The sequence below is a fragment of the Spermophilus citellus genome (assembly GCF_964194105.1).
Source record: "Spermophilus citellus genome assembly, chromosome: 1".
In the NCBI taxonomy this organism is placed as follows: domain Eukaryota; kingdom Metazoa; phylum Chordata; class Mammalia; order Rodentia; family Sciuridae; genus Spermophilus; species Spermophilus citellus.
This window is the reverse complement of record NC_138182.1, coordinates 54,110,072-54,130,201: the sequence shown is the minus strand read 5'-3', so window position 1 is coordinate 54,130,201 and position 20,130 is coordinate 54,110,072. Positions and strand designations below refer to the sequence as shown.

At 39.4% G+C, this 20,130-nt stretch overlaps 2 long non-coding RNA genes across 3 annotated transcripts in view; one reads left to right on the top strand and one right to left on the bottom strand.

Annotated features, from left to right (window-relative positions):
• Positions 1-20,130, top strand: part of LOC308654458 — a 1,408,498-nt gene that overhangs the window by 704,168 nt on the left and 684,200 nt on the right. The window lies entirely within an intron of this gene.
• Positions 17,044-19,732, bottom strand: LOC308653905. 2 transcript variants are annotated; one of them, XR_014023131.1, is made up of 2 exons: positions 19,553-19,732; positions 17,044-17,533 (listed from the first exon to the last, which is right to left on the bottom strand). It is a non-coding gene; the product is annotated as an uncharacterized lncRNA (long non-coding RNA). The 2 variants fall into 2 exon arrangements; XR_014023132.1 differs by having other exon boundaries at positions 17,044-17,523.

Here is a 20,130-nt window from a genome sequence, read left to right as displayed (position 1 = left end):
ATTAGGGTCCTTAGAGAAATGGAGATTTCAGAGCTAGAAAAGGAAAAGGATAAGAGGAGCCTGACATATCTTGTTGTGTCAGGAAGTGAGGAAATGCTAAAAGAACGATGAGGATATGTCAAAAGGACACAGGGACTAGCTTTAAAGAGCTTGTGCTAGCCAAATCTGGGACAATTTGAGTATTAAAATAAATATAGTAACTTAAAATCCATTGAGTAAAATCAGGATCCATGAGTACACATTGATATAAATAAATGAATAAATTCAATGTTTGAATGAGTACACATTGATATAAATAAATGAATAAATAAATAAATTCAGTGTTTGAATGAGGAACAGCATATTTACATAGCTTAAAATATCTCCTCACAATATACTTATTAATTAAAAAGGAGGAAATAGAGAAGACTGACAACTCTTTAATTAGGTGATTTAAGTTAACATCTGTTAATCAGACAAATCAAAATCCGAATTCATGTGATAGAATGCAATGAGAATCCAGCATTTCTTCCATGATGTTCCTGATAAAGATGCATAATATGAATCTAATCCTGAGGAAATGAATTGAGACATACTGTACACACACACACACATACACACACACACACACACACACACACACACACACACTGACCTATAATCCTCAGAAATGTTTAAGTCATCAAAGATAAGGGGAAAACTGAGGAACTGTTTTAAACTGAAGGAAACTAAATATATGTAACTACTAAATGAAATTCTTGGTTCTGAACCAGATCTGTTTTCTATAAAGGATATCTTTGGGGCAAATGGCAAAACTCTAACGGAGTCTGAGGATCAGACGGTAGTAGAGTATCAGTTCTGATTGGCTGATTTTGGTACTTGTATTGTAGGAATATGCCTTTGAGCTAAAGTATTTGGGTATTGTGGGACATCAGGTTGGCAACATACTCCCAAACCTTTAAGAAAAAAAATATTTGTACTATGTTTACATTTTTTTTCTGTGAGATTGTTTCAAAAATATGAGTGCATTACAATTTATTAGGAAAGCTCAATGAGGTAATGATGTGAATCTACATATTTTCCCCCAAGGAAAGCAAGAACAGTAATAATCATCTAGATGCATGGCTAAAAAATACAAGAACTTACTAGTTAAGTTCTATGATATGAATGTAGTTTGTCTCCATCCGCAGGAGCTTAACCCTCAAAGTCTTATTTACGTTAATGATGTTAAGAGGGTAAAAACTTAATCTGACTATGGTGTTAAGAGGTGGGATCTTCAGGATGTGATAGATTAGATCATTGGGATGAATTTCTCATGATTGAATCCCGGTGGCCTTAAACGGAAATGAGAAAATACCACAAGAGATACACATGTATTCCTACTATGCTGTATGCAGCCAACTGGACTCTCACAAGAGCATGTGCCATATGAACTTCCAATCTCCAGAAGTGTGAATTAAGCAAAATCTTATTTCTTTATAAGGTAGGATTCCTCAGGTATTCCACTATAGTAATTAAAAGTTGACTAATATAGCAAGTATCAAAAATCTACCAGAGGGGCTAGGATTATGGTTCAGTGGCAGAGCACTTGTCTCACATGTGTGAGGCACTGGGTTCGATCTTCAGCACTACATAAAAATAAATAAGTAAAATAAAGATATTGTGTCCATCTACAACTAAAAAAAATATTATTTTTGAAATCTACCTAGAGATTCTAAACACTGATTTTATTCTACCCTCTGATACTTAAGATTATTGCTACAACCATCACAGACTGCTGGGAGTCAGCGGATTGGGGAAAAGAAATTACTTATATCTCCTCAAAACTCAGTTGAAGAAAGAAGGAATCTATAAAGAAAAAGATTATGTAAGTAAAGTCTAAAATTCCTTCAGTAACTTCTTCTTTAGCAAATCTGAAAAATTCATCATTGAAAATTTTTTAAATAGCACAGACATTTGTGAAGTTGCAACAAATATCTCACAAGTAGAATTTTTCAAAAATACACTGTTTTTTAGTGTTCCCTCTTCTCAGAAATTAGAAAGGCACACTTATGAATGAGATCTCAGAGAGACCTCTGGAGCTCATCTAACGCAGAGACATCTTGCGGGATTATAACCTCATCCTTTTTGTTCTGTGCTGTGGGTGTGGAGAACAGATGGAAGTCACCCTCTGTTCCTGGTGAGCTCCAGGGTCTGCAGATAGAGAGCCTCCCCCTGCACAGGCTGCAGCCATCCTGTGCCTGGTTGCCCTTTTATCTCCTCTAGCTGAAGGTCAGTGTTGATGTTTCATGGTTCACAAGCTCCCGTAGGCAACCAGGTCTTTAGAACAACAATGCTTACCTTCTGGCTGGTGTCTTGCTAATCCTCCTGAACAGTGTTGCTTGAGAACCAAGCTGAATCAGACAGGGTAGAACCTGGGCTGGGAGTGTAGCTCAGAGCCCTGGCCTAGCATGTGTGAGGGCTCTGGGTTCTGTCCCCATACCACAGAAAAGGTGGAACAGAAACCGTCTTTCATTCTAATGTGAGGCTATCTGTGGGATACTCAAGGGTTACATTTCACCCCTTTCCAGAGAATAATCATCTTTCAAAACAAGATTGCTTCTTAAAGTCACCTACAATGTCTTCCCAGATTTCAAGTTACCCTGCGGGGGTGGGGGGAGTACATCCAATCTCATTCCTAGTCTCTTCCTCCTATAACATGTACTAAACAGACATCAAGTGGATTGACCCCTTCATTTTTTATTGTCTTCTGATATGAGTGGACCCAAAGTAGAGAACTCCATGGGAGAGAGAAACAAAGGACAGAGGTATAATGCTAAAAATAAGGAAATGACGAGGGAAATCTATCTTGAGAAATCTGAATTCACATGTTTTATACCTGAAATAAAGTCCAGGAAATCAATACATCTTTATAAAACCGTGGAGTATGAACAGATTTTAGAGTCACTTGTTCCCACTGAATCCTGTTTTCCATGAACACACACACAAGTTCTTGAGCTATAGTCCATACTTTCATTTAAAAAAGCTTTTTTCTTTTCCCTACCGTTTAACTGAAGAAATAAAACAAGACCAACATCGTTGATGCTATCATGTCTTTCCTCCTGAGCCCATCGCCTGACCTCTACAAATGGTAAGTGCTGTCCTGAATTGCGTGATTTTTTTTATTATTTTGTTTTGTGTTATAGTGTGTGTGTAGACTGTTTGATCTTGCTCATTCTAACTCTGTTTGAATGGCATCATATAGCATGTAATCATCCATTGCTTGCTTTTTACTCTGAAAACTCTATTTGTAGCCAGGCACCTGTAATCCCAGTGGCTCTGGAGGCTGAGGCAGGAGGATCGCGAGTTCAAAGCCAGCCTCAGCAAAAATGAGACACTAAGCAACTCAGTGAGCCCCTCTCTCTAAATAAAATACAAAATAGGGCTGGGGATGTGGCTCAGTGGTCAAGTGCTCCTGAGTTCAATGCCTGGTACCCCACTCCCCACCAAAAAAACTCTATTTGTAAAATTCACCAATCAGTTGAATATAGGCATGATTAATTCATTTTTCACTATTGTAGAATTCTCTTGATGGAAGATACCTCAATTTATCCATTCACAGATAATTTGGGATCTTATTGTTTTTTGCTTACTACCTACATCACTAATGTAAATATTCTTGTTGCCTAAGTACCTAACATATTAGAGCTCTCGCAGACATGGCTGAGAGGGGAGACTGGTTCTTGGTACACAGGGAAAATTTGTCTTTTAATCATTCTCCCTGTCTCTAGGTTCATGCCCCTCTCGCCCATTCTCTACACTCTTAGCAGAGTCATGTTTCTAAAATACAAATCTGGTATCACTCCCTTACATCAGGGCCATCATCAGCTCCCAGCTGCTCTCAAACTTCTCAGTACATTAGAAGTAACTGAGGGCCTTGTCAAAAACATTAGTATCCCAGTCCTGCCACAGGAGATTCTGACGCTTTCGCCTAAGGGCAGACGTGTGTGTTTTAATAAGTTTCCCAAATAAATCTGTTGCATACCAAAATTAAAAAATCACTGCACACATGATAAAGTCCAAAGTCCTTGCTATACTGTAAAATATACTCCACAACTTGATTCCTGCCTATGACTCCAGTCTTGTCTTTGGCCGAATTTGTCAAGCATCCCCAGGCCAGAGTTATGCTTTGGATATGATTTGAATGTGTCCCCCAAAATTGCATGTGTTGAAATAGCTAAACTATAGAACCAACCTAAGTGCCCTACAACAGATGAATGGATAAAGAAAATGTGATATGTGTACACACACACACACACACACACACACACACACACACACATATACACAATGGAATATTACTCATCCATAAAGAATAGTGAAATTATGGCATTTGCCGGTAAATAGATGGAACTGGAGACTAATCATGCTAAGCGAAATAAGCTAATCCCAAAAAGCGGAAGGCCAAATGTTCTCTCTGGTATGCAGATGCTAACACACAATAATTGGGAGGGGGATAGAAGTTCCCTAGATTAAACAAAGGAAAATTAAGGGAAGGGAGGGGGTATATAAATAAGAAAGTAGAATGGATCAGACATAACTTTCCTATGTTTATATATGAATACACAACCAGTGTAATTTCACATCATGTACAACCACAAGAATGGGAAGTTATACTCCATGTATATGATAAGTCAAAATACATTCTACTGTCATGTATATCTAAAAAGAACAAATAAAATAGTTTCATGTGCTAGACAGCTTGTTAGCCAGCCAGTAATGTTGTTGAGGTCATGGAAACTTTAAAATGCGGGGTTCAGTGGATTGTGATTGGGTTATTGGGGGTGCCACCCTTGAGAGAGATCAGAGAAATTCTCATGGTTAATTCCCAGGAAAGCAAGAATAGGTTGTTATAAAAAGGAAAAAGCCTGGCCCCTGAATGCCTCTCATTTCTTGTCTCACCAAACAATCTCACCTTGTACATCATCCTACAGTGATGCCATCTACCATGTTGTGATGTATCTAAGCAGCCATCACCAGAACACTGATGCCATGACCTTGAACATCCAAACTAAATATTTTTTTTCTTTATACATTACTTAATGCCAGGCATTTTGTTATAGCAATAGAAAACAGATTAATACATTCAGCAATTCCAAATGACTTGAAGTTTCTGAAATGCCTCCTCTTGCCCCTAACACTATCCCTATCTCATCTACTCCTTACTATTGCACTTGTTATTCTTATTGTCATTACTTTTTACTGTCAGTCTCTCTTTACTAAGCAGAAAGCACTTGGAAGTCCAGGAAACTTCCTACTGCCATTGTTTCTCTCGTATCTTGCATCTAGGTGCTTAAGGAAAATTTGTTAAATAAGATTTTTTTCCCAAGGTCACAAAGCCAGCTAATGTTACATATGGGACGAGAACCTAGCATTCTTCCTTTCTAGTCCAGTGATCTCTCTATACCATGCAGTCAGTCTTAATAACTAAACATCACATTTTCATTGTGTTTCTAATATCTGGATTACAAGGAAAAGGGTAACTTACATTCTCTCTTCTTAGGAAAAAGTGCAAATTCATTCCCAAAGGATTACACTGAAAAGAGTGTAGAAATATATGTAAATCCTCAAAACTCAATTTCTTTCCAAAAGGACTAAATTATGATTCCTCAAAGCATAGGAAATTTTGGTTCTACTCAACTCAGTAAATATCTTCATTCTGAAAAATCTACCAACTTTTTTAAGGGTCGCCCTTGGGAGAGTCATAGATTTACTTTTATTTTATCATTCACCTGTTCCCACTTATTATAACTTCATTTACTTTCATTTACCTTGTAAGTCTTCACTGTATTATTTATAGTTGCTGTCATTATTTTAATAAACCCAGGCAGAAATATGTGTCATTTTTATAAAACTACCCATACTTTATAATGTGTTTTGGAGAGGTATTTTTTTTCAAGATCTCCCATAGAGAACACGCGAATGGAATTATAGTGGCTGCACTGCTGGATTTGGCTTCTAGCATTGGAATTCTCTCCAAATGCTTTCTCAATCAGACTTCTAGGCTCTTCCATAATTTAATGTTCTCATGCTTCTGAATTTCTCCTTTTTGTAGAAAAGCTATGTTGCGTGTAATGTAAAAGAAAATATAAACAACAAAAAGCTTTTTCTGAAAAAATCAATTAAGACGATTATTGGGTAAATGAGGTTGATCCCATGTTGAAATAAGCCCAGATATTCCCCTGTAGTGACAGATCCTGTTTTACTGATGTAAATTCTTGCCCTGACAATAAGCCACGGCAGACAATATGAGACAAGAATAATTAATTAAAAGATCCATTTCATGAAGCAGATGACATTGACAGAGTTAAGAAATAAGCGAAGAAGGAAGGCAAAACAGAATTCAGAATCTAAAGACGAGGCACTAAAAAAGAAAGAAAAAAACAGCTCTTTCAAGTGGTATAGGTATTTTCTTCTGATGAACAAAAATGCAGAAGGCAATTCAACCCTTTAGAGGTCTGTTTTTCATCAGCTTTGATCTGAAAATTGAGACAAGTGTTTGGAGTACTGTCACTGATAAGGAGGAAAGTGACGGCTGGAAGCGTACTTGAACAGAATGTGGTTACTCACACCCTGAGCGATTAAACACTTACTGCATTTTTTAAGGCAAATTCCACAAGTCACACAGTTTCAGAAATCATTACAGAGAAAAAGAACACCACACATAGTACTTTCATAAGAGCAAAAGCTGTCATGACCACAGAATACCAAAGCATAAGCTGTGCACATATTCCCAGTTTCATCTCTAGTTTCTCTTATTTGTTTCGAGACTGTTTTCTCTGCCACCAACAGTATTTACAGTCTCTGGCTGTCACATAATGAAACAGAAGCAGAAAGCCTTTATTATGGTGTTAGTACTTCAGAAAGACACCAGCATAGCTGGGTGTCGGACTTGCTTTTGTTTCATTTCATTTTTATTCTCTCTCCTGGGGAATGCTATTTCCTTGCTCTAAGAAGTCTAAGAAATTTGATGTTGACAGGTCACTAGTAATTGAAAGGTCAAGTTAATGAGACCAGTTATATGGTTAGCATGCAATTGAATGAGACCTAAATTATTATAGACATTTGCCCCTAGAAGAGGAGATCTCCCATAAGCCAGCCCTTCATTGCTATTCTAAGATATTTGGGTCTATCCAAGAAGTACACCAATAAGAAGAAACTTCTCAACTGAGCCTGGGTTGGAATGGTAAAAATCTGATCATTTTATTAACACTTTGTTAGCTGAAGAACAAAACTTCTTACCCAACCATTATGTTTTATTTTCTTCTTTCCAGCAAGTTTTATTCTTCTCTTTGTTGTTGTTGCTGCTGCTGCTATTTTTCATTGATTTATTTTATTTTATATCCTGTAGTGCTGGAGATTGAACCCAGGGCCTTATGCATGCCAGGTAAATGCTCTACCACTGAGCCCCAACGCCAGCCTGAATTCTCCCCTTTTCATTAGCAGAACTTTTTCCTGTATCTGTGCAAAGTGACTGTGCGTGTTTGACAAGTAGAGTTAATGAAATCACTTAAACATTATTCAGCACCCACTATGTGGCAGATATTGAAGGCACTGGAGACACAAAGAAGATTAAGATATAATTACCCTAGGCTGCAAGCAGTCATGGTCTAGTGGGGGGAGACGAATCTGCAAACACTAATTATAATATAATGACATAATGGGGTAAATGTTATAATAGAGAGTACACAGGGAGCTGTAAGAGCATGCAGGAGGGCTGAACCCATGCTGCTGGGTTTCCAGGAAAAGGGAGTCTGGAACCCTGAGACAAACGAAATGAGGCATTTATCAGCCGAGCCAGGGTTTTCCAGGTAGAGAAATATAAAAAGCGATTCCAGAAAGAGGAGACAGCCAAGACCCAGGCTGATGAGTGTTTGAAAAGGTATACAGGAAACAACACTATCAAATGGCATCCTCCAACAAGGGGGACCTTGGATGAATGAATATCCCTCCTTCTAACATTTGTTTACAGACGGAAGCAGATAAAATAAATGTTGAAGTTCCTTTAAAAGAGAAAAAAGGTAGAGATGGCTCGGAGGCAGTAGGGTAGAAGGAGGGTGAGACAAAGTAAAGCCAGACCCAGACCAAAGGACTTCTTTTTTTATTTTTTAAGATTTTTTTATTGGTGCATTATAATTATACATTATTACATATTTGAACAAGTGACCTTCTTTATTACATGCAATTTCTGACCAAACCTTTTATCTGGTGGACTATTTTTCATTTTTGCATGTTGCCTTAGCCTATCTGGTCTCTGAAGCAGCCCTGATCCCCTTAAGTGACTAGATTTAAAGATATATCCAGCTGGCTATGGTGGCACATGCTTGTAGTCCCAGTGGTTCAGGAGGCTGAGGCAGGAGGATCACAAGTTCAAAGCCAGCCTCAGTAACCTAGCCAGGTCCTAAGCAAGTTAGTGAGACCCTGTCTCAAAATAAAAAAAGGCTGGGGATGTAGCTCAGTGATTAAGCGCCCTTGACTTCAATTCCTTGTACCAAAATAAACAAACAACAACCAAATAAAAGATATATCCAGGCTCTCCAAGTTCTAAGGCTGGTGTTATCTAAATCTTAGAAAAGAGAAATGGGCTAGGGGTCCCCTCTGTAGAACACAAACAGAAGGAATTTCACTTCTTCTGTGGAATTTGGGATCTTGAGGACACAAACTTTAAGAGAATTGAGCCCCTGCCAGCAGTAGAATTGGGGAACAAAGCAGAACTTGTTGCCTGAATGGCCAGGAATATTCAGCCAGAACTATCAAAGAAGAATTTCCACCCAGCTGGGGCCTCTCCAAAAGGATTAGTGGGTGACTGAAATTGGAACAGAGCAAAGTTTGGAAAATTTTCACCATAGGTCATGTTTATTTGTTATATTCCAAGAATCACTCCTCTGATGCCATTGCACTTAGCCCAGTGTAGTTGATTTATTTTTATTTTAATGATTATTTCCTTGATCTTGTTCTTTCTCCTGTTAGACTCTAAGTTCCATAATAGAAAATACTGTTGTTCTTGTTGTTGTTGTTGTTGTTTGGTTTGGTTCACCATCATGCACCTAATGCACATAGTAACACACAGTAGCTGTCCTTGATTAAGGGGCATATTAAATGAATCAATGTCTCCCGTTTGGGGGGAGATTGACACATAATCTTGTTTGGGATCATAAGTATAAAAATAGCTGATAGGTGTTTGAGCTGTGACATATTTGACCTGTAGATATTTTGTAGATAATTTATAGTTAGGAGATAAAGAGAACTGCCAACTTGCAATGAGTTAAAGTCCCCATACAACTGTAGTTGCTAAACACTTCTGGTAATATTAGTGAAGGTGGGCAGCCTTCACTCAAACTTTTCTCACCTTCTGTCTTTTGCCAGCCACATTAAATTTCTTTCAGTTCCTCAAACATATTCTCACTTGTCTCCAGATATTCACACATTCTCTTCCTTCTGCCTCAATTGAGACTAATCACTGTATTATATAAATAAAGTTTTACTGAAACAGTGCTATGGACTTAATATTTGTTCTGCCTCTACCCCTGCAAATTGATGTGCTGAACCCTTAATCCCTAGTGTGACTATATTTGGAGTAAGGAAGTCATTCAGGCTAAGAGAGGGAATAAATTCAGGACCCTGAGAGGATTCATGTCTTAGAAGAAAAGACACCATACAGCTTCCTCACTCTCCCCTGCTCATGTGAGGACACTGCTGTGGTCTACAAGCCAGGAAAAGAACCCATACCAGAAACCCACCACTATGCTGGCACCTCAGTCTTAGATTTCTTGCTAGCAGAATTGCCGCAGTCTGGCTGGGCACAATTCAGGAGCCACTTACCAAGCAGAAAGGGACTTTATTTTTAGAACACACTCCACACCACATGAGCTCTTCAGGAATTCCCTCAGAGCCCAACTGCCACCACTGGCTTCCCACAAGCCTCTCCCCACCCCCACTCCTCCTGCTCTTGAGGCCGATTGGCTGGGTTGAGTGGGCAGAGCCCAAAAAAGTCCCCCAATGAGCAGCTCCGTGGTCTGAAAGGGTGGGGAAACAGCCCAATGAGCATCACCACAGAGGAGCCAATCAGCTGGCAGCTAGAAGTTTGCTGGGGCCACTGTGAGCCAATCATCAGCTGGCAGCTGGAAGTTTGCTGGGGCCCCTTTGGCTGTGGCTCTCAACATTGAATTGTAAGAAAATAAAATTCTGCTGTTTAAGCCAATCAACCAATGTATGATATTTTGTTATGGTGGCCCTAGCAGGCTAAAATGCACAGCCATGCCTGTTTATATAATGTCTATGGTTGCTTTTCTGCTATAGTAACAAAGGTAATTAGTGGTGATAGCATATTGACCATAAAACCTAAGATAACTACTATCTTATCTTTTCTAGAGAAAGTTTTCCAATACCTGTTCTAGATTTTTCTTAAATTTTCCAGGAAATATAATGGACACAAGATCAAGTAAAATGTTACAACAATAACATAATCAGCCAAATTCAAAATGTGATACATTCTACCTCAGTTCCTTCAACAAATCAAGGGCATTAAAAAGAATTGGTGAGGGTGGGGAGGTGGTATTATTCAGGAAACCTAACAAACACAATGCTTACAAGGGGTCAAGAAAAGGAATAAATAGTTAAATTTCCCAAATATAAATACGAAAGCAGAGGTTGGTCATAAATGACTTCAAAGGAAGATTTTTTTTTTAAATGTGAGCTCAACAAAACATATTGGCTGTCTGAATATGCTCAGACAGAACAATTTTGTGACCTTTCAAGACAAATTTTCCTTAATACAGTTTATTATAATCATTACTCACCTGTTTCTCAAGTTTCTTCAAATTAAATATACATTGTTATACTAGAAATTTATCTGTTACTAGTATGTCTAGTATTAGTACTAGCAGTAAGTCTGTTTATCACTCCCAAGCCTGTTGGAAGATCATACTCTTGGTCCTCCTTAGACTTACAATATGGATGTCTTCACCCAATAAACATTAGTAGGTATTTTCCCCAAATAAATTACATCATGATTGCTTACCCACATATTTCTAACATTGTTGACTCCATATTTGGTACCAGTTGCAAAATTTAATACATTATTTCTTTTCTCCTGTAACTAGCAAGAATATTAAAGGAAATCTTATAAATTGCATAGCTCAGTCTTTGGTTTGGTCTGTGATCTCAGGCAAACTGTTTAATCTCAAGGTACTTTCCTTTTCCCCACTGTTGCATTCGCTCCATTTATTTTTATCTGTTACCTTGAACCCAATTACTTATGAGGCTACCTCCTCCTTTTGTGATTTTTGGAGTCATAGAATGGTCAAGTTGATATATCTTCTTTTACAAAATATATTTTGTTTGTAATCACTAAGTAAATATCACATGAAGGAGTCACATGAGGGCTGGGAACGTGGCTCAGGAGGTAGCGCGCTCGCCTGGCATGCGTGCGGCCCGGGTTCGATCCTCAGCACCACATACCAACAAAGATGTTGTGTCCGCCGAGAACTAAAAAATAAAATATTAAAAATTCTCTCTCTCTCCTCTCTCACTCTCTCTTTAAAAAAAAAAAGGAGTCACATGAGGAGTTCTTTTTTTTATATTTTTTAGATGTATTTATTTATTTGTTCTAATTTGTTATACATGACAGCAGAATGCATTCCAGTTCATATTACACAAATGGAACACAGTTTTTCATTTCTTGGGTTGTACACAAAGTAGAGTCACACCATTCGTGTCTTCATACTTGTACCTAGGAATGATGTCCATCTCATTCCACTATCTTTCCTACCTGCATGCCCCCTCCCTTTCGCTCCCTCCCTTTACATGAGGAGTTCTTGAATGAAGTTGTTTCTTTGGTTCAGCAGTGTCATTAAGCCACATTGTGATTAAAATTGTGCTTGTAAAATGCAAAAAGTATAAATGCAATGAAATATGCAAAATGCTCTAAATTCCTCCTAAGGTAAAAAAGGAACATGGCATATAAAAATTAAATAAAATTGAAAATGCTCCACACAAGCAGCAAGTAAAATATGTGTAGAATTAGAGATCCCATATCTGTAAAAAGATTTCTCACAGTCCTTTGAAAATTGAGGGATGAACAACCAAACTAGAAAAATGAAAAAAAAAATCAATAGGCAATTCACCAAAAAATATAAACATGACCCATAGTATATGAAAAATATGTCCAAACTCACTTACAATTAAAGAAATCCAAAACAAAATGATGATTTAGAAAGGATGAGATACAAGTTCCCACCTATCTGATTGGTGATTTTAAAAATTATGACAACATATTCTGTTAGCTAGGCTGTAAAACAAGCACTCTTATGAATTGCTGGTGGGAATGTCAACTAGTACAACCATTTTGGGGAAATTTGGAAATCTCAAAATTATATAGGCATTTATTTACCTTTTTCCACTCCTAGGAATTGACCTTGATAATACATTTCCATCAGTATGAATACACACAAGTACTCCTTTCAGCATTATTTGTAACTGTAAGATATTCGAAACAAACTAAATGCCTTGTGTATATGTGTAATTTAGTATGGATGATAATATGTGAAAGATCTTTATTAACTAATATACAGTTTTAAGTGAAAAGAGCCAAGTGTAACAGAGTATCATAGTATATATAATACACCCTAAGAAAATGTATACATATCTTCTCATTTGTGCAAATAGAAACACAGGCAGAATAAATCAGTACTAATAAGATTTAACTAATAATTCCTAAAGGAGTTGGTAGAAACTGAGGGAAGAGTTTGGAAGATTGGGAACAGGGAAGAAAGGCTGAGAGGCAAGTGACATTTCTCTGAGTATACCTTTTTGGAATATGTGTCCTGACTTTCGGAATCATGATGTTAGTCATATTTAACACATAGTTAAAATGAATTGATAAGTAGGAGAAACCTAAAATGGAATGCACACAGTAACAAATTTGGAAATTAGTGTTTGACTATATTGTAAGGCTTAAGAATTCAAAAAATTATATACAAATATTGTTAATTACTGTATTTGCTTTTCACTGGGGTATAGGTTAGCAATTCAATAACTACTTTTTATGTGTTCTAGGATTGTTCAAATACATCGTGGATAATAAGACTCCAATTTCTCACTGTTGGAAAGAGACATGGAGCAGGCTAGAATGAACCTCATGGTAGTGGTTTGGAATTCAAGGTTGTCAATATGAAGTTATGCTTTTTAATGTATTTAGAAATAGATATTAATAAGGATGCTGGTGAGTGCATCTGGAGTGTATGAGGTGTGTACACGCGCATGTATTTCCTATCTGCTCTCTGTGAGAGCCTAGACACAATAACACCTTGGCAAGGAGTCAACTCTGCATTCAGATCTTGGTTTCATCTGCAAACCATTTTTTATAGTAAGATGAGCCAGGGCTTCTTGGCTGATTCCAGAGTTAAGGCAAGAAAAGTACTAAAAGAGCCTGAAACATCTTATGGTGCCAAAAAATAAGGAAATGGTTAGAAATTGATGGTACCTATAAAAAGGGAGCTCCCCAAGGTCACACTTGGAGAAAACAACAAAATAAATAAGACCATTAGATTGTAACCTATAAAACTAAATAAATATCTGAGTCCATATTAATACACACACACACACACACACACACACACACACCTGGGATTGTACCCAGGGGCGCTTAACCACTGAGTCACATCCCCAGCCCTTTTCATTTTTTATTTTGAAACAAGGTCTTGCTATGTTGCTTGGGACCTTGCTAAGTTGCTGAGGCTGGCTTTGAACTTGTGATCCTCCTGCCTTGGCCTCCGAGTCGCTGACATTACATGTGTGCACCACCATGCCTGGCAAATCAATAATATTCTTATGTGTACCTTTCTTTCCCACAATATCTTCATCTATAAAGACAGGGCTAGTAATATATAGCTTGCAATGTTGTTATGAGAATTAATTGAGGGAGGGACAGGGTTTGAAAGAACAGCTCAAAGCACAAGGAATTTTTCTATAACCTTTAAATTAATGATAAATGTTAATTTGTTTCCCTGACTCATTCTCTTTGTACCCAGAAAACCAGAATGTCACAATTTTGAAATCTAAAATCTAATCACTGGTAGACTTTTTTTTTTTTTTTTTTGTACTGAGGATTGAACCCAGGGGTGCTCATCCCTAACCTTTTTTTAAAATATTTTATTTAGAGACAGGGTCTTGCTGAGTTGCTTAGCGCCTCGCTTTTGCTGAGTACAGCTTTGAACTCATGATCCTCCTGCCTCAGCCTCCTGAGCAGCTGGGATTACAGGCTTGTGCCACAGCACCCGCACTGGTAGACTTTTCTTTCCCTTTTAGAATGACAGTATTAGGCAATTTTAGCTTTCTTATTTAAAGGGGAACTGTCTACCTATTGACTTGCCAGTGACATTTAACCTAGAGTGGTCATTAGGAATTTATCATCATTTCCCTATGCATTCTGTCTTCAGCTTGGTCGCTTCCAGGTACCTTGTGGAGTGACGCTGTTTTCTGCGCATGCCCTGGACAGCTGGCTGGTAGGGAGCGCTGCAGGCTCGAAAAAGGAAACTTGTCCCCCCACCCCCACATCCAGTCACTCTTCCAGGTTCATCAACTATCATCTGAATGAGGACGTTGAACTCCCATGGAAGTAGTTCCGGTTTGGCTACAGAAACACTTTCAGCACTTTTTCTGTTTCAGTATTTGGGTGTTCTATTTTTAGGGTTGTTAAAAAAGAGTTTCATGAACCTATTTTCTATGGATTCTGTCCTCTCCTTCAGTTAATATGATCCTTAAAGGCATGGAATGTTTCTACTTTTCTTTGCTAATCCCTCAGCATCCAATTTAATAATCTGCACACTGGACTTGATGCTATCAATCTAGTTTTGGGTGCAAACTAATCTTAGGAAACAGATATAAATCGAAGTCTCCCTCTGTTAGGAAGAGATATTACTACCTGCTTTTTACCTATTATACAGAAACGTATTCTTACATCATTTTTTAAGTTAGAAAAAAAATACACGGTGATCTATTGTAAAAGCATTTTAAACTTAGCATAAATATAGATAATTGAACAGTACACTATTATTTAACTTAATCAACAGATATTTAGCAGGCATTCAAAATAGCCCTGACACTGTGTTAAAAAGGGAGAATAAATAAAACATGGGGCAAATAAAAAATAATATCTTTCCTCTGTAGATTTTCAGTCACATAGAACACAACCAATGTGTAAAGGATACACCAAGGCACAAAGTTCAAGTGACTCTTCTGAAATTATTAAAAGGCTTCACGGAGAAATCATCAACTTGAGTTAAGTTGGAAAGACAACCCAGCAACATTATGGAGAACGAATAAAAAGGAGAACTGATTTTTAAGTAAGGAGACCAGTTAGGGGGAAATTGTAAAAGTCCAGGCTGGATAAATGACATCTGGATCAGTGAGAGTGCTAGCACCCAGCACTACTCAGGCCTCATAGGAGGAGCTGATAAATATTTATGAACTTAGTGAAAGAGTAAACTAATAGAGACATTAAATATTAGAGTAGATGTAATAAGGTTAATGATTTAGTCATTTAACAAATACATATTGTGCATCTACTAAATGTCAAACATTGTTCCAGTGGATGAGGATCTCAAGTTAATAAAACAGAAATGTCAAGAAATGTACATTCTAGCAGGGAAGAAAAATTGACAAATGTAAGTTGGACATGTATAAGTACCATGAAAAAGATGATAGGAGGTCAACACAACAGTAGGGGGGTGGGTTTGTACATGGGGTCGTCAGAAAAGACTTCTCTCATAGAAACCTCCTTCAGCAGAGAGAGGAGGGAAGGAAGATAGGGGATTATGTGAGTATCTTGAGGAAAAATGTCCAGGCAGCAGTGGAAACTGGTGTTTCTTCCACAGAGAAGTGGAGTGAAGCAGAAGATGAGGGCAGAGGAGTGTTGATCTTGGGTTGATTGTGACTGATGTCCTTGAGGAAGCAGGACTGTTCCGTAGGTCCTATGTGCAGATGATAAGTGGGCTCTGACAACCTTGGCTGGTAGCTCTGCAGATGATGAAGGCAATATCTCCAGAGTACTCAGGCTCCAACCCATCAAGGAAAGGGAGGACTCAAGAAAGGGAGACTCCAAGCTTCCCTGTTGGATTCCTAGAGCCATTCCACCAGTTATAGAGTTCAGGGAAAGCAGGCTGGGGTGTGGGGGTTGTGGATGATTTCATTTAGTATATGATGACTTTGAGGTATCGATCGCGTACCCCAGGGGAGAAGCTCAGAAGGTACTTACTGTAGGAACCTGTTGCTCTAGAGAGACTTCAGAATTGGAATTGAGAACCTCACACTTACTTGTGATGGTTGTGGGAGTTGATGTGGTCACCAAGGTGGAATGAGGGGAGAAAAGGACTGGTATCAACACCTGAGAAGTTACCAACATTTTAAGAAAGGGGGGAAATTCTTTTAAGAAATAAATGAGGCTGTGAACTAGGCTGAGAAGAAATGATTGGAGATGAGAGAAAAGTAGAAATGTGGTGTCATAGAAGTCACAAGAGAAGAGATTTCTCAAGTGTCGCGTCTACCCGCCAGCAGGAATGACGACAACAACAGGATTCTTCTTTAACACGCTTTATTGGGAGCATCCATTAGGTAAAGAGAGGAAAGACCCCGAGCCCGAGAAAACCACCCCTTATATACTTCAACTGCAGCCCTGCTCGTACACCATTGGACAAAGAGCGCATAGCAACACAGCAGCAGCCAATAGAATGATAGACCCAGCACTTGCACACAAGGCAAGAGACACCCAGTTCCAGCTTGTGCAAAACAACGAGCACTTCTTGAAGACAGTTTGTTCCAGGAGCTGGACAATTGATACATTCCATTCTAGGGAGTGGCTGAAAACAAAGAACTGGGTCTCAGCCCAAGAATTAGGCTCACGCCCACACAAGGCAGCACAGCAAAATAGCTCACCACAGTTCCCCCTTTTCAATTTTGTTCGAGCCATTTGAAATTCTCCCGATCCAGGAAGTGTCCTCATGATGACCCCTCCGATCAAGGGTGGCATTCAAAGGCCAAACAAGGAAGTCACCTTTCTGAGTGCAATGGGCAACATTTACCCTTCAGAGTGCAAAGGCTGTCTTCCTAAGACATGGAAGCCTTCCAAGGTGCAATGACAACAAGGTCACTTGGTGTGCAAAGGCCATCCACATCAAAACAGGGGTTTTAGGATTTTGCCAAGCTGGCTAGCCAAATTTGTGGGGAGGCCCCAGGTTCCAGTGCAGCGAGCGCCTGAACTACCTTGACTCTATCACTCTGCTGCGTGCGTCGCATACGACAAATCATCCAAAGGCATAAGACAAGGCCACAAAGAAGCATAGCACTAAATAACCCAACCCCTACCCACTCTTTAAAGTAGGAAAATATAGAAGAAGCCCAGGAGGCGAAGTCTGCAACAGAAAGAGGTTCCACGTGTGTTCCATTTAAGTTGGCAATCTGAGACAGCAGTTCTTGAGTGAGTCGCTCTCCTTCCTGGGTCCAGTTTCCCTGTAAAAATCTAGACAATCTATTACTCTGTTCCACGGAAGCAGTCATATTGTAATATAAAGGAGTAACACACACATACTTATAATGAGATACACATCCTAACTGAGTAATTTTATAAACTTCCTCTACTTGTTCTTGTATTATATCTACTCTTTGATTAAGCAAGTAAATACCAGCAGTAAGATGTCTATTGATTTCTTCCACCATAGTTAAGGCTTTAGCTGTTTGATCTACTACACTATTAATGACTTGAGCTGTTTGTACCTGAGAGGCCATAGCTATGGCTGCAGTGGTAGCTGCTGTGGCAGATGCCACAATAGCTGTAACTATAGCAGCTGTAATGCCGAAATCTCTCCTTTCCCTGACCAACTGTACCAGGGGAAAAGAACTAGGATCGGCCTCAACTGGCATGGGCACAAAGGTCGGAACCTTTACCACCAAAGCCAATGACAAGGAAGTATTCCAACACTGGGTTAAATAACACTCTTTTACAGTACAATTAACTATAGTAGAATTGTCAGTATGATTAACAAGTAAGAACATGAATGGTGGCTGAACACATATTTCAGCAGCAGGAAAAGAAATATTATAGAATTCTTCATTGATAGTGATATTTGATAAGTATTTTTTGATCCCAAATTGACATGCATTTCCAGAAACATTTTTAATCCAATGAACTCCCTCGTTTAAATAGGCTATAGCGGAGAAGTCTGTTCCTGCTCCCACCTCATTATATAATACCCAAGAGTACCAAGGCCATCCTGCCAGATTTGTCCTAGTAGAATTTCCACTAATATTAAAAGAAAACCCCCTGAGGGGAGAGGACAATTGGAACCCCGGGGCAACTTGTTTTTCTGGAACCAGAGGACTCTGACAAGGAGTAAACTCTGGCGGAAAGGAATAATCGGGTGAACATCGTGGCCCAGGTCTCATTTTGGTAGCATTTGGTGTCCCCCAAAATTTTTGAAGCTGCTTGAAGCATTCGGGCGACAAAATCTGAAAATGGCTCAGCTGGGCCCTGTACGACTTTTGTAAGATTCCCTGTTGTTTCACCTCTATTGGGGAGAGCCTTCCAGGCACGTAAGGCCAAAATATTAATTTGTTGATATATTACTAATGGATAAACATTTTGATTTTGGGCCCACTGACCTGTCCCGGTCAGCATCTCCACATCCCAGGCTTGTTGACCATCAGCCGCATTCGCATGAGCCTGTTGTATAGCGGCATCCAAGTATAATGCCTTAAAATCAAGATATTGTCCCATGGAGAGACAAGCCTTTGCTAAATGATACCAATCCATTGGTGCCATAGCATTAAGATATAAGCGTTCAAGCAATGCAATTGTAAAAGATGCTGTGACACCATTAGTCCTGACAGATTCAGCTATGTCTTTAACTAATTTATAAGGAATGGGCTCAAAATATCTCTGTCCCTGTGCATCCTCAAAGACAGGATATGCACCAACAGGATATGCCCCCTCCTCCTCCAGCTTCCTCCAAGTACTGCGTTTTATAAAGCCACAAGCTCCGCCTGGAGCAGTGGGTGGAGACCCTTTACGTGGCAACAGTTGTTTAGCTACAGAATACGCCGGAGGCTTCGGAGGAAGAAGGGCGGCGGCCATTGCCGCGTCATAGCGGCCATACTCATATTTAGCCACCATTTTCTCTAAGCTTTGTTCTTCTTCTGGGGTAAAGCCTTCTGACTCACCTTCCGACTCAGACTCATCTGAATCAACTATCTTTAATTTACGGAAGGCAGATAAATCTGGATAGAGTTTCGGGCGTGCTCCTAACGCTGGAGTCACGTCCTTTTGTTCCTTGAGTGCACTTTCACTTAACTTTGCATTAGATCCCCTTTTTTGTTTTGTTTCATGTCTTTCTTGCTTAGATTCCTCTGACTCTGACCCAGTATCCTGATGCTCCACCAAAATCTCCTGTCCCCTTTTAGTGGTTTCAGGAAAACAGACTGATATTGACCCATGATAGAGCACTATACTAAGCCAGAGCCACCAGATCAGGGGATTACTTACCGGCGCCACCGCTCCGCGTGTAAAGTTCTGAATCCTCCCGCAAAATATCGGGGGTCCCCTCGTAGCCGACAGATGACAATTCCCGGGTCTCGGCACCACTTGTCGCGTCTACCCGCCAGCAGGAATGACGACAACAACAGGATTCTTCTTTAACACGCTTTATTGGGAGCATTCATTAGGTAAAGAGAGGAAAGACCCCGAGCCCGAGAAAACCACCCCTTATATACTTCAACTGCAGCCCTGCTCGTACACCATTGGACAAAGAGCGCATAGCAACACAGCAGCAGCCAATAGAATGATAGACCCAGCACTTGCACACAAGGCAAGAGACACCCAGTTCCAGCTTGTGCAAAACAACGAGCACTTCTTGAAGACAGTTTGTTCCAGGAGCTGGACAATTGATACATTCCATTCTAGGGAGTGGCTGAAAACAAAGAACTGGGTCTCAGCCCAAGAATTAGGCTCACTCCCACACAAGGCAGCACAGCAAAATAGCTCACGACACTCAAGAACACAGAAATGATCAACATGATCCAGTGAGGAAATGCCAAAGGAGGAGGGGGGTAGAGGGGAGGTAG